The sequence below is a fragment of the Meriones unguiculatus genome, chromosome 4 (assembly GCF_030254825.1).
Source record: "Meriones unguiculatus strain TT.TT164.6M chromosome 4, Bangor_MerUng_6.1, whole genome shotgun sequence".
Classification (NCBI taxonomy): Eukaryota; Metazoa; Chordata; class Mammalia; order Rodentia; family Muridae; genus Meriones; species Meriones unguiculatus.
In genome coordinates, this window is record NC_083352.1 from 124,812,524 (window position 1) to 124,828,021 (window position 15,498).

Sequence of the window (15,498 nt, forward strand, 5' to 3'; positions counted from 1 at the left end):
TATCAACATGGATTGCTGCAGCCATGAATCATCTGAAGGAATGGGCGGGCATGGGAGAGTCAGCAGGCCTTCTGGTGTTGGTCTCCTTGGTTTGCCTGTGGTATATATGCAAGATTAGAGTCTCACAACAGTGTGATGCAGCCATGATCATTCAGGCCTTTACAGCCATTGAAGCAGGACATTCTCCCCAAGCATGGCTGGATACCATAAAAAGCTAAAATGATACGCTCAGGATGCGAGGCTAAGCACTGCACTCAGGGTCAGCCGCTTTGGACCCAGAGAAGAGCATGTCTGATTGCATGCGGATTGATGCCCCAGGTCCCGCCTCTGAGAAAAAGGTATTGGACGGGTCTGATGCTCTTTGGGTGGATGACACCTAAATGAACATCTGTACAAAGTCCCAATTTATTTCTAATATCAGAGATCAGACCTCTACTCTTGCCTGATGCGTCTAAAACAAAAAGGGGGAACTGTAGAGAGCTGCGGAATGCTATGCCTTAAAGATGGAGCTGGTTTCCGCCTTCCACCTTCCCGATGGTGAGTGCTCTCTGTCACGAACAACTCCACATTTGGCTAAGGCCGAGGATCTGGCTTGCTTCCATGTATGTGGACCTATCTGCATTGCCCCCGTGGCACGCCTGGGTTGGCTACCCAGAGGCTATTTAAGCTGTGGGCTGGCTTTCCCCGGGGTCCGAGGATTGTTCAATGTTCCTGAATAAACTGCATTGAAAATAAATAAATAAATAAATAAATAAAAGACATGGAAAAAAAAAAAGAATTTATGAATAAAGACAGACAAGGGGTTTCCGTAGAGACCCACCTCCTATGTGGGTAGAGCAGTAGTTTATTTCCATCATGGAGAAACTGAAGTGATTCAGGGAGAAACTGAAGTGATGCCGTGACCTACACTCCACCTTGCAGCCAGAAAATGTATGTTTTGTTCATGCTAGCTCATAGCTCTCATTGAGTCAGTGAGATCGGTCAATGGAAGAGACACTTGTTTCACAGGCCTAATGACCTATGCTTTCTCAGCATAGCCCATGGAACTGTTTTAGAGAGAACCCACTCTGGAGGTTTACCCTCTGACCTTAGCAGGCACACAGTCACACACACACACCCCTGCACTCACATGTGAACATCATACACACAATATAAAAATATAAGCAGTATACAGATGTTTCTTAGGCCATCTATATTGTGGACTCTGAGCAAAGCTGGTTTCTGACCTCCCCAGCTTGTCTGTGACAGAAACAGCTTGACTATGGGACTGACAGGCGGCCTTATCACATATGGTGAGCTCACTCTCCTCTGAATTTGAGAGTCCAAGCACTACCTCTAAACCCTGTGGCTCATGCGCACAGCCCTTCACATGTGGACTGTAGGGCACAAACCTCTATAATCAGACAACTGGCAGTGGCCGCTGACCTTTATATACCATCTGGAACTGTCCTGCTTCTGTTTCTATCTACTAGTGATCTTTAAAGGGGTTCAGATAGGAAGAGGCTTTGATGAGCTGAGAACCCAGAATCTAAGCTCCCACTGAGAGAGGGAGCAGCTGCTCCAGCAGGCAGTGAGAAGGATAGCAGTGAGAAGTATGGGGTTTTCCTGAGGGCAAATGCAATCGTTTGCCTGCTCTCCGACCTCCAGGTTACATTCCCATCATACACTTGATTGGGCTTCGTACTTATCAGGAGGCAGGTTTGAGAGCCTCATTTTCCAGTGGAAGGAACAGGTTTCTGAGAGTCACACAGCTGCCAAGGACACGAGGGAGTAGAAATCTAGTGCCTTGGCCTTTCTACCTACATCAGGGTGTGAACAGCTGGCAGGCCAGCACTTCCCCTAGGCTTGTGCATCCCCAGGGGCACATTTCCCATGGGGCACATTTTTTAACTGGTCACCAAGCCCTGGGTTCATGTCAAGCCAGAACAGCACAGAAACGGGTGGGATCTGGGTGTTGGGCTGTGAGACAGCACAGAGATGGACCACTGCTACCTAGGAAGCCCCGAGGGCCTGTACTCAGCATGAGGTCACCATAGCCATGGACATGATGATGCTGTCAGAGCCTGCTGGGGTCTTGCCATGGTTTGCTTCTGTTTGTGACCCTCTCACTGGCTGCCTGCCACCATGTTGCACAAACTCATGAAAATCCTGCTCACTGATAGGGGTCACAGAGATAAGGGCCCTGTTGAGATCTCGTCAAGGGGGGTTTTCACACCCCAGGACCATAGTCTGGGGATGTTACAGTTGGTGGCTTCTGTTGCCTTAGCTGCTACATAGGTTAACTAACATCTTCCATGATGGACATGATGGACATGATGGACATGTCCATGATGGACAGAGAAGCGTCTGGTGCATTATGTTGCTGGTGAAGGGACTTGGTGGGATCTGGTCAGAGCCTGGCACCAGGAATTGGAGAACATGGGTTCAAATCTTCACTCTTCTCACTGCATGACAGGAGATAGGGCTTTATCTTTCTCCATGAAGTGGGACTGGGAACTGCAGCCTCCCTCTGGGCTATTCATCTGCAGAGAAACATTTGTGAAGCACATGTGACTATCCTCACGCAGGACAGGCTGTGGACACTGGTGACAGTAATGTTTGCCATTACATTGCATTGTACACATAAAAGGCAGTTTGGGGGCAGAGGCTGGCCTGACAGAGGTCATCCCAGGTTTGCTGGATGCTCTGAGTTCCTATCTGTATATCAGAAGTCTCCTGGAAGATAATGTGCTTGTCTATCAGGGGCAATGGTGGGACCATAAGTATACTGCAATGAATTTCTCATTGAAAATCTCCAGTGACACATTAAAAAGTATGTGTCTCAGGCTAGGCCATTCTATCCCCAACATATACTAAATCCCCAGTCGTGTCAGTTTTCTGGTTCCACCGTCCCCAGCACTTAAGCAATGAGCTGGTATTTGTTCCCAGACACAATTCAGCTCCCTGTTTAAAAAAGGCTACTGAGACCAGAGAGGCCAGCAGTGGGGCGGAGGGCCTACAGGAACTAGGCTGGGATACAGCTTAAATGCTCTGCTTCCTGGATTTCCCTTCCCCACAGGACAGAACTTCCTCCCAGAGTAACAGTCACAGGCTTGGACCAACACTCACTATATAATGTCATTTTGCACTTGGGCAAGTTCCCTATTGTGATATTCCACAATACCTGCAAAGTTTTTGTTTGTTTGTTTGTTTTTCGTGTGTGTGAAACAGGGAGCAAGTGGGAGCTATAGGGCAGGAATGACAGAGCCAGAGCCAGGTTGGGTGAGAATTTATCCACTTTACCCTAGTTCTTATGCTTAACCTACCTGCTAGGAAGGTTTTGATTATAAGAAACACAGAAGTAGAAAAAAATACCTCCCACTTTATCACAGCTACAGCAGCAATTAGGGTTCCCAAAATGATACCATATCTCTCTCTCTCTCTCACACACACACACACACACACACACACACACACATATATATGAACATGAGTTGTTTCATTAAGAAAAGCATTCATGTATGACCACGTACCATCTGTGTTTTCAGTATAGTGGTGATACTGGAGAGATGGCGGCACAGCAGTTAACAGTGCTTGCTGCTCCTTTGGGGGAGGGGGACACTAGAGTTCAGTTCCAAGTACTTTGTTGGAAGGCTCATAGCCATCTATAAATCCTAGGATCTGACACCCTCTTCTGGCTTCTGGGGACACACACAGACATACACACAGAGATACATACACAGAAATAAAAGCAAACTATTAAAAACACTTTTAATCAAGGAAATGTCATCCAAAAATTGCAACTGTGGACAGGCTTTGCCTATTATATTGATGCTGACAAGGTCAACTTAGCTGGCATTGCTTAGCTAGCTACAACTCACCGTACAATTTCCTGGGCAACCTTGAACTTGGTACCATTTTCTCTCCACTCTGATTCTCCCATCTGTGAAACGAGAAGATGGTTCCTTCTTCACCTTGGGAAGATGCCCAAACCTTGACAAGGTTTGAAGGCAGCATGCATGGGCTTACATCTTCCTGTAAGGACTGCCAGGCATCCATTCTTCTACAGCAGAGAACAGAGGTGCCATTAAATAGGAATGTGGATAGTTCAAGAACGTATAACCGGAGTGGGCTGATGTCCTTCGTTTCTAGACACTCAACACAGATCAATAAGAAAAGGAAAACAAACTACAGAAATAGATGCTAATCGTTTGACACAACACTTTAGTTAAATTATGTAATCCAGTAATAAAGGTATTAAGATGTGAGAACAGTTAGAATTAGAGAAATGAAAAGTGAACTGAGTTTCATTTTCTTATCTCAGATAATGGCAAACCAGTTAAAAGTTACTGCATGCAAAGGGTTGGGAGACAGGCCACACAGACTGCTAGAGAAAGTGGATAGGGGAGTACCCTCAATAGCTACCGCGATTTAAAATGCAAACTTCCTAAAATTTTGAAATTTTTCTTTAAAGAATTTATCCTGTGCATATATTGGCAAGACCCTGTAAGGATGTAATGTCATAGGACAGTTTATTTCTAAAAAGATAAGTGAGTGAGGCAGGAAATGAATGGCTGCATAGTCCTCAGTGACCCCCACATAAGGACAGCACTGCCCCCTCCCGGCAGGCTCTGATATTGCAGACAGAGTGTTCATTAGGGTGACTCCTGCGGCAAGCTGGCTCATAGCAACTTTACTGACTCTGACTTCCAGAGAAAGAATTCAGAATGTCCAAATTATGCACATTACTGCCCATATTACAAAAAAGCGGTTCTGAGGTCCCAGTGATCAGGCTGTCCAAGACAACAAGGCTTCCAAGTTGGAACATCTTTGGTCCTGACACCCAGGTGATCATAGGTGAAAGAAGAGGAAGCAGGGACCCACAGTGAAGACCTGTCACTCTCACACTTGTCTTCCTACAAGACAGAAGCACTTCTGTTCACAACATAAGAAATGCAGACAGCAGAGATGCTCACCCTCAGGAGTGGATAAAGAAAGTGAGGCCAAGTGCACAATAGAATGTTATGCCCCAATAGTAATATATATATATATATGAAAATGGTTGGAGCTGCAGGTCATTGTGTTTTTGAAAAATTAGCCAAATTCAGAAAGCAAAAATACCCTATATTCTGTTATGTGCAAGAAATATTTAAGTTTGGATTTATGTGTATTTGCATGTGTGCATCTGTGTGCCATAATGAAACAAAAAAGGACAGAAGAGATCTTAAGGGAAGAGAACAGGAGAAAGAGAGAGCAGAAAATGCATGTGATGTGAAAGTAGAAGGAAGGCGGTAAAGATTAGCAGAGGGTAGGGACGGGGAAGGACAGCAGAGAAGGGAGAGGGATAAGAACTAAGTATGTATAAAAAGACCATAGCAAGCCCACTATTTTGTATAGTTAATTTAAAACTAATAAAAACAACACAATTATAACAAAGTGAACAAAGCTGACTTGTTCTAGAGATGAGAGGTCAAGGTCGGGAAGGGAAGGGAACTTTTAGAACCACAGCCCGGGGAGCAGAGGGACAGGGGCTTAGAAAGTCAACTGACTCCAGCCTGTCCTCTTTCTCCTCAGGGCCCTTGTGTTCACTGCGTTCTCTGCTGGAAACATGGTTCCGCTTCACTTTGCCACCTAAGTCTGTTCTCCTACTTTAGTGAAACTTCAAGCGTTCCTTGATGGTAGTTCCAAGCCCCTCCCCAGAGGCCAGTTCTAGGTTCCCCACTGTCCGTCTCCACCAAGCTTGGGCCAACACAATCTTTAGGGTGCAGGTATGACTTGTGTTGAACTTAGACTCCAGTATGAAGCCTTTCGCTATACAATAAGACAAGTCATTGATGCTAAAACCTGGACAGTCAACAGAACCCACATGAGTCTAGGCTGTTGTAAGTCTGACACAATGATCATTTGTCTTCAAATTTGATAGAGTCAAAACTTCCCTGACACACACAAACAATACCTTCCCTCTGCTTCTTTCCTTAAAGCCTCCTAAAGACCCTCGTATGGGGGTCATGTCAGGGCAGCCCCTGCTCACTGGTTTGGAGAATAATGCACAGGAAATCCTTGTTTCTCTGAATAGTCTCCAGGGATGATGGGGGACTTATATTGTGGTCAGACGATGAGAGGCAAGCCACAGTTACAGAACAGTCTAAGGAGATTCCAAAAAACCAAATACCTAAGGTTAGCCAAGATGCTCTAGCCAAAAAGTCTCGCAAGAAGGGTGGGTGGCAATGATGTGTGGAGAGGAACTTCTGCCAAGACTAAGGCTTGAGCATTGGACCCTGAGCCTGCTAAGAAAAGGCCATTTTAGTGTTTGTTGGGAAGAAGACCCAGAATGAATCAATGAAAGAACGTTCTGTTGGGACATTGTTAGTGTTTGCCTAGGATCTCCCATTTTATCATGTAGAAACTGGGAAGGACGCCAGCTTATGGTCATACAATAAGTAAGGTAGAATATGGCTTTCAGATTGCTTTGCTCACCCGACCTGTGTACCTGCCCTGTATCTGAGAGCCCTAATCACCCCTCCTGGGCAGAGCCAGCCTCAGTAAGAGGTGCTGTGAGGGGCAATAATGACATCCCTTACCATCTCACTGACTCAAGCTTCGTTATTTAAAACTATCTTCCTAGGTGACTTTGTTTAATGTCCTTCCCCCAAATGCCATCCTTTTCCTTCTTCCTTCCTCCCTCCTTTCCTTCCCTTCCCTTCCCTTCCCTTCCCTTCCCTTCCCTTCCCTTCCCTTCCCTTCCCTTCCCTTCCCTTCCCTTCCCTTCCCTTCCCTTCCCTTCCCTTCCCTCCTTCCTTCCTTCCTTCCCTTTCTTTTGACAAGAACACCAAACATACTTTATTAGTATAAAAAAGCATCCAGAACAAGGCACAGCAAGCAGAAATGTATGCCGGCTCTCAAAGAGTTAGTGTTGCATACAGATATAGAATTTCTTTTCTGTGGCCCTGGCAATAGCCACAGGGATATAAACCGCCTCCTGAAGCAACAGGTATGGAGGGGCGCTAGGCAGCGGTTACACTGAACAGTAACAGACACGAGAGGGGGCTTGGCTCCTGCCGTGCAGATGTCTAGGACAGACCTGAGAATGCAGTCCAACATGCAGAAGCAGCACGAGGAGTCAACACTTCCCGAAGTGTTCGCTCAAGCTGCGTTTCTCTTCTAAGTGACAGAAAGGTCCAAGTGAAGTTATTTGTAGGCATCATGGCTGTACTGTACCTTTTAAACTTGCAGCTTAGACTTCAGGTTTTCTGTTAAGAGTTAACTGCGCTGAAACTGTATAATATAAATTGTACTTTAGTAATTCAGCTGCGAGCTTACAACAAAGAGATTACTACCACCGTCCAAATGATTACTCACAGTTTAACACAACTGAACTCCAGCAGCCAGTGAGGTAACTATTATCTGATGTGTCTGGGCATCTTCCACCCTCATTTCCCTCCAGGTTCACAGACTCCAGGGCACAGGAAAAAGTCCAACTCTGATGAAGCAATGTGTGGACCGCACAGGTCGGCTTAGGAAGCAATCCCACAGCTTGCGTCACACTTTTAAACAGGCCTCTGCTGCTCACCTTTAAGTCTGAAGTTTTAATGACGATCTTATAAAGCTTGGTTTACTTGAGAGTTTTTCTTTGAGGAGAAAGGGAGACTGGCTACAAACCACACTGACCCTGCCCAATGCCCTGTGGCCAGAAAAATTGCACTTTTTTTTTCTCTAAAAGGAAGGCTGTCTTTTATTTACTTATTTATAGTAACTAAAAACGTCACTAGTTTTGCAAGAAAAATTCTTAGAAAAGAATTATTTCAAACATTAGTCACACTGTTGAAATAACCCACCCAACATTAACAAATTCTCAAAGCAAATGCCCCAGAGTTGCCTTGCTCGGTTGTCACGGTCGCTTAAAATCAAACTGCCCACTGCCTGGCTGTTTTCACAGCTCTACTGGACTGTGAAATCATCCTGTTGTTCGTCTGATTAACGGCAGATCCCACGGGACAGAGGCTAGCAACTAAACTCACGTTCTGGGTGGGAATCCTGGCGGTTGACTGTGCTTCTGTGCACGCGCACTCTGTGATGCAAATGAGAGCTGACTAGGTAATGCCTTTTGGGGGACAGGTTCTCTTTCTAACCAGCGAACCCTGACTTTTTGTTTACAATGATACTTAAAAAAAAAAAAAAGTCCTGTAACACGGATTGTAGAGGGAGCCCATCAATCCCCTGCTACTGCGGATCACTGCGGGGAAAAGTCCTATTCAGTGATATCGTAAGCAAAGGTTCGAAAACCGTGCAAGAGCCGGGATCTTCAGTGTTCGAGCAGCCCAGTGACAGTGGAGGAGTGACACGCGCAAGGGTCGTGGGCATGGAAGCTGAAGTTGCGGTTCCTCTGCTCCACTCGGACGTGCAGGGGTCTGGTGCAGCGGAGGAAGCTCACAGAGAAGGGGTGGTCCTCCTGCGCAAAGCGCCTGCGCAAAAACGTGCCCTCAGGCTCCCCCTCCGGAAGGGCATCTGTTCCGTGTCGGTCCACCACGCCCCAGAAGCGGGTTCCCCGTGATCCGAAGCAAATCCGGAACAGGACTGACCTGTGCAGTAGCTTCTGATGCGTCTTTGTGCATTGGGAGGGGGGTCCGCCCTCTCGTCGATGCCTTCTGGTCTCGCGAAGCCTTTCCCGTCACCTTCTGCAGACACCGGTGAGGGCCCAAAAGGGCCGGAAAATGCCGAACGTGGCTCACAGGGGCGGTATGCTGTTTAATCAAAGGCCACTTTGTGCTAGATCCGAGGGGGCATTTCTCCAGCATAAATCCAGAAAGATGTGTTTTTCTTTCATTGGGAAAGAGCGGCTTTGCCTGCTGTAAGCCCTCACGGGGAAACACAAACCCACAGCGCCCCGGAGCCTCTGCCTCCGAGAGCGGCTGCCCCGGCTACCCCGCTGGAGACGCTGTCCGTGTCACAGCACCGCTCTCGCCTCGGAAGGCCGCTTGAGCCCCTTGCTCAATACCCAGTGAGCTCTGGGTCTTTGTGGACCCGGAACATTTCTTCTTCCCTCCCCACATTCTCATTACGCTTCCTCCTTCGTGGTTGAAGAGGTTCTGGCACTGTCTTTGAACTCGTTCCGCGGTTTCCCCACTTTCTCCGCTGATCGGAAGAGCGAGAGCCTACTGCGCGCAAGCGCCCACTCCGCGCGCGGCACAGTGCGCGGGGACTCAGTGCCCGGCTTGGCTTCCTCTTCCCGGCGCATCCATCCCAGTCCCAGGGCACTGCCACCGGCACCGAGGTGCAGAGACGCCCGCCCGAGAAGGACTGTGCCGGGCGCGAGGACCCGGGCAAGGAGAGGCGGCCTCTTGAGGGCGCTGGGCGGCCGCGGGGACCCTGGGCAGGACACACCGCGCGACTCGCTGAGGGCACCTGCGGCCAGGCGGGAGGAACCGACCGGGGCAGCGCGGTCAGCGACAGGGCGAGTCCGCCCGCCCCCTCGCCAGCTAGAATGTGCGAGCGTCCTGTCCTCTGCTCCTGACCTCCAGACAGAACCAGGAGACCGGATGACCCCCCTACCCCTTCCCAGCCTCTTCCCTCCAGTCGCCCCCTCCCCCGCCGCCATTATTTCTTAGAGTAGAAAAATTCCAGTAAAACTAAGAGGAAAATAAGTGAGTTCGTGTCCACTTGCTTCATGGCCCCAAAGACCCCAGTTTGCCCTCCAGAGCCCACAAAAAGGTGGAAGGAGAGAATAACTCCTGAAAGTTATCCTCTGACGTCAAAAGACACATGGCCTTATGTATACTTGCACTCTAACTTCACCCACATACAAACACAATAAAGAGATAAAAACAAAAATAAAAGACTGGTTTTTCTTAGGTCAGATAAATGTGAACTCCGACCATAGCTGAAATATGGGTGCCCAAAACATCATGGACAGAAACGGCTGAACTCTAGACTTGTAGGTGACTTCCATCTTAAGTTTGGCGAGCTCACCCCTCTCTGAATTCCAGAACCTCAACTCTACTCCCCACCCCTGTGGCTAATGTGCACAGCTCTTCACAGTATGGACTGCAGAAGTATTAGCCTCTATAAGTAGACAATTAGCAATGATGGATCTCCTTTATTTGCCACTAGGAGCTGTCCTACTTCATCTTGTTTTAACCCAGTGACCTTGAAGGGAGGGTTAGGACAGAAGGAGTAGGTTTTAATTCAGCAGCATGACTGCTCTGGCCAGGGATCACATCCAAAGACTTAAGTCTCTGTGATCTGGCTGGAATATAAACACACTCAGAGCATACACCTTTAATCCAAAACAATGACATCTAATTAAGGAGCAGACAAAGAGAGGAATCAGAGAAAGCTTTGACAGAATGAGTCAGAGTTAGGATATGCCCAACTCTCCTAAGACCAGACAGGAAGGAGAGGCTACTTAAGAGCAGTGCAGGGAGGGAGAGAAGTTGGGTTTTGTGCAGTTCAGTTGAACGCAGTTGAGTTCATGAAGTTCTGTTCCGTTCCATTCAGCTAGTGCAGTCAGTGAAGTGAAGTTAATGGAGTTAAGAGGCATTTTTTTTTCCCAAACAGAGCAATTCAATCAGAAGCTGAAAGAATCCAAATTTAATCATTCATCTTGGAGAGGAGTTTGAGCCAGAACAGCTGAATTGAACCATCCAGCCAGAGTTCAGAAAGAGTTAGAAAGGGTGGGCAGTAAGTCTCAGAGGCTGAAAACATTCTAGGCCTAGGTTAGAAGAGGGAGGCTGGAAGTTGAAGTCTCCAAGGTCCAGGCTTAAAGAAGATTAGATTGTACAGAGGGTAGAAGCTTCCATGTCTAGGGATGGATAGAACAGAGACAGAAATGCTCTGAGCTCAGCCACGTTATGTATTCACAAAGCTTGGGTATGTCTCTCATCTCAGACCCTCTTCTGAGGAAATAAAAACAACATTTAAGAAGGGGCTCTGGTGAGATGAAAAAAGGGGGCCTATGTTGCAACTGAGCATGGGAGCAGCTGTTCCAGAAGGCAGCCACCTGTGTGAACCATGAACAGTGCACCTCCTCTCTGAGGGTAGATTCGGTCATTTGCCTCCTGCCTGGCCTTCAGGTTAGATACACTTCTTTATTGAGCTTGGTGATTGTCAGCAGATTACTTTGAGAGAGAGCCTCATATTCCAGTGGAAGAAACAAGTTTTTGAGAGGTTCACAACTGCCAAGGACACACAGGGGTTGAAACTCAGTGCTTGAGTCCTTGCACTGTCATCAGGCTGTATCCAGCTGGCAAGACTGTCCCTGTGATTGTACATCCAGTTTTCCACAGGACCGATGTTTGAACTGGTCACCAAGCCCTGTCAAGCACATGTCAATCCAGAACAGCATAGAAACAGGTGGGGGCTGGGCCTTGGGCTCTGGGACAGCACAGAGATGGACCACTGCTACCCAGGAAGCCCTGAGGGCCTGTACTCAACATGAGGTCACCATAGCTGTGGACATGATGACTTTGTAATTCTTGGTAGTCAGGCTGTCAGAGCCTGCTGGGGCCTTGCCATGGCTTGCTTCTGTATGCAGATCCTCTCAAAGGAATTGTATCGGCTCAGGTCCCCCAAGACCAAGGAGATTTGCCCTGGAGGGACAGAGGGCAGGGAATAAGACACAAAGACAGGAAGCAGAGGAAGGGGGAGAAGGGAAGGAAAGAAAGGAGAGAATAAAGGGACATTTGTCCCAAAATGGAGCAAAGAACTGTCTCTGGATAGAGAGGAAACAGACCCATAGGCAAATGGCCCATAAGCAAATGGAGGTTTAAAAAGATAAAGGGAGAAACCCTGTGTTAGGATAAGCTTTAATAGGGTATGTTAATTAGGTGAGCCAGAGGAGAGGCTGAATGCTGGGCTATAATACTTTGATAGCTGGACCTTGCTAGTCAGCCTCAGGAGAAGGAATAGGCCAAATAAGGGAATGGACTTTGGGGGCTAGCTTTAGGAATGTAGTCTAACAGTTTTTAGCAAGGCAGGAGAAGGGCAAAGCCTGCTAGATCCACATACTCAAGTGGGCTAGTGTTCCTTCACCGTCTTTATGGCTACATGACATCATGTTCCACAAATCCATGAAAACCCTGTTCCCAGCTATAGGGCACAGAGCCAAGGTTCATACTGAAATCTTGTTAAGAGAGGTTTTCACAACTCAGAAACACAGCCTGGATGAGGGCGACAGTTGGAGGTGGTGACCTCAGGTGTATTGCTACTACATAGGTTAACAACTTGTACCTGGATATTCTTGACATGATGGTCAGGGAAGTGTCTAGAGCATCATAAGGGTGGTGAGGGAATTTGGAGGGGTCTGGTCAGAGCCTGTAAAAAGGACAGGGAGGACATGGGTTCAAATCCTCACTCTTCCCACTGCTAGCTGCATGACCTGGGATAGGGCTTCTTCCTGCTGCACGCAGTGGGACTGGGAACTGCAGCTCACCTCCCTACTGTCCCTGTGGAGACAACACAGGTGGGAAGCACATGTGACTGTCCTCACACTGGGAAGGCTGTGGACACAGGACTGTGATGTCTGCAATTTCATTACTTGTTAGGGGAGGTTGCTCTGTCAGAGGCCATCCCAGGTCTGTGGTGCCTGTCCTAAACCACCTTGGAAAGAGCTTCCTTCTCTGTGTACAAGAAGTCTTCTCTAATGGAAAGTACTAGGATGTTGGGGACAAAGGCAGGGCCATTAAAAATCTCCAGAGAAGCATTAAGGATTAGCAGTCCCAGACTAGAACTTTCCACACAGAAAATGAGTGCTAATCCCAGTCATAACAGCTTCCCAATCCCGCTGACCCCTTCACTTAAGCAACGAGCAAGTATCTGTTCTGTGGAGAGCTACTTGCTTGGCAAGCTGCTTTGTTATGTAAGACCTGGGGTCTCACAGCTCAGGAGTTCAATCGTGCCCTTCCCAGAAACTCCCCTAGACCAAGACTCGTTGCAAAAGCAAGAGGTTTATTAACCATTGTACAACAGGGTCACCCCTGCTGGTCAGCAAAGAGTGGCACCGGTAGACAAAGGCCTTTAGGTTTTTAAAAGAAAAATTGCGGGAGATTTGAAGTTCTAGTTTTGGCAATTTAGGATTGGATGAGGAAGCTATAAAGTAAGATAATTGATTAGTCTTAGGTGCTCAAGCTTGGCCAGTCCTGCCAAGTGTGGATGTAGCTGCAATTGAAGGTGGGGGTGGTTAGCTCATCCTTGAAGATTAGGGCTGCGGGCTCTTGGCTGGAGGTCAGAAGCTACTCAGAAGAAGTCTAGGTTTGTTGCTAAGAAACGCTATCTCAAGGACAAGGGTCTGGTCGTTCTTTTGCTGAGTGAAGGTCATTGCTTGCTTGCCCCTTTTTTATATTTGTCCTCACAGATAGGGTCACATTTCTTTACTCTCTGGAAAGGTACTAAGAGGCTTTAGCTTAACCTGGACCTAAAACTCAAACCTATAGGCTTTAGAAGACATATAGGTTACAAAGTTAGTCTAACCCTTTCAAGCCCTTTCATGTCCTCTCTCAAGGACTTTGCAGCCAGTCCTGAAGAGACCTGATAAACCAGGGTCAGATGAAAGGGGAGGAGGTCCTCCCCTATCAGTGGGCTTGGAAAGGGGCAGGGAGGAAATGCGGGAGGGAGGGTAGGATTGGGAGGGGATGAGGGAGTGGGATACAGCTGGGATACAAAGTTAACAATCTGTAACTAATATTAAAAATAAAAATTTAATAAAATAAAAAAATAAAAAAGAACTGTCCTCTCCTTAATCTTGGTCTCCTCCAAGACATAAATATTCAAAGCATCACCAGATTCTCTACTGACCATACTGTATTTCTTATTTTAATACTGGCAACTCATTCACATTAATAAAACTCTCGCTGGGCTAAACCAAATTCATGCCTCTTTCATATGGAGTCACAGCTCATATTACTGGGTATGTTCGTGGTGGATGCTGGTAGGTGTAAGGAATAAGAATGAAGTGAGATCCTTTCAAGTTTGGCCAATGGTAGCAAATGAATTTAGTTACAGTCTCTCTGTCCATATATATCAGGATGAGCAGAGGTGGTAGCTCTGTAAATGACTACATGCAAATGTTCCTTTAAGAATGAAATACACATGCAATGCAAGCCTGACCAAGAAAACACAAGGGATTGGGCTTTACAATAATAACTTGTTAAATTGATCAGACTTTGCAGTATTTTGAAAGAAAAATGTATTTCTGAATCTCGATTTTGCTTGGGTTTGTAACTATTTCGGGATATGAATGTCAGTACTTGGATCTTGGGCCTCAGATTTTTTAGACACATAGTCTTCTACTGAACTATGATCCCAGCATCGTCGTTCCACTTAAAAAGCACTAGAAAATTAAAAAATCACATTCATACTTTGTGTCATATTTTACTTGGGTAGCTTAGAGGTAGAAAATGACATAACGGAGCAGTGCAAATCAAGGAACTGGATTCAATAGTGCTTTTCCCATTTAGTTTCCATGGTTCATGTACAGTGTATACTTTCTTCTCAGTGACACAATCCCTCATGATGTTTACTCTGTCTTCACAAAGAAGGTTGATTGAGAACTACCAACTCAAGGCTACTCCCCACAGGAAGCTGCCCCTTCACACAATAGCTGTGATCACCACTCAGAGATCTTCTCCAACATAAACAAGTCCCTGTCCTACCTCTGTGGACTTGTGTATGTTCTGTCCTGTGATGACAATGGGACTTCCCCCAGTGAACTCTACTCTCCTGTTATAGGCCTCAGACCCTGAAACCTCAATTAACCTGCCTAAAGTCCCTGGCATGGCTGCTGATCTTGCTCATCTGCTTCCATAGGACCCAACACAGAACACTTACAGTGCCTCCATCCACAGAGGCCTGCAGCCACTTGGGATCATCAGGTGAAAACACAACAGCTCATCCACCCACCTGCTGGCTGTCCCTGGGCAAGCCCAGCAGCAGTGAGCTATGCCCTGTACCCCACAGGCATGTACCCTCTCACCAACCATAGCCCTACCTGGATTCTCAGCCCCCTTTGGCCATCAGGGACCACCAGATGTATAAAGCACACCAGCTCCCCAGCACTCCATTTGCTGGTCCACAACTGGCCTGCACTGCCTAAGACCTCCCAGCACCAGAGACAACCAGATATCTAAAGGCCAAAGTAAGAACACAAATGGCTGGAGCCAGGGTAATATGGCACCAACAGAACCCACCTATCATACCACAGCAGGCCCAGGATATCTGAAAACAGGTGAAGCACAAGAAAATTACCTTAAATCCAACTTAACAAAGATGATAGAGGCCAAGAAAGAAGAAACTAATATTTTTTTTGAATAAATAAAAAAATACAATCAAATAGGTTGAGGCCTTTAAAGAGGACACAAATAAATTCCTTGAAGAAATACATAAAAACTCAACAAAACAGATGAAGGAAGTTAATAAAACTGTTCAAGACCTGAAAATGGAAGTAGACTCAATAAGAAAACACAAACGAGGGGGAATTTTCGTTGGGGAGGAGAACAGGAACTGCAGATGCAAGAATCACCAACAGAA

General features: G+C 46.8%; 1 long non-coding RNA gene and 1 pseudogene across 1 annotated transcript; both read right to left on the reverse strand.

The window, feature by feature from the left end:
• Window positions 1-880: 880 nt before the first annotated feature.
• Window positions 881-6,674, reverse strand: LOC132653762 (uncharacterized). Its single transcript, XR_009591621.1, has 3 exons — window positions 3,861-6,674; window positions 3,513-3,680; window positions 881-2,522 (listed from the first exon to the last, which is right to left on the reverse strand). It is a non-coding gene; the product is annotated as an uncharacterized LOC132653762 (long non-coding RNA).
• Window positions 6,675-6,785: 111 nt separating this feature from the next.
• Window positions 6,786-9,798, reverse strand: LOC110554554 (suppressor of cytokine signaling 5-like; annotated as a pseudogene).
• Window positions 9,799-15,498: the final 5,700 nt, after the last annotated feature.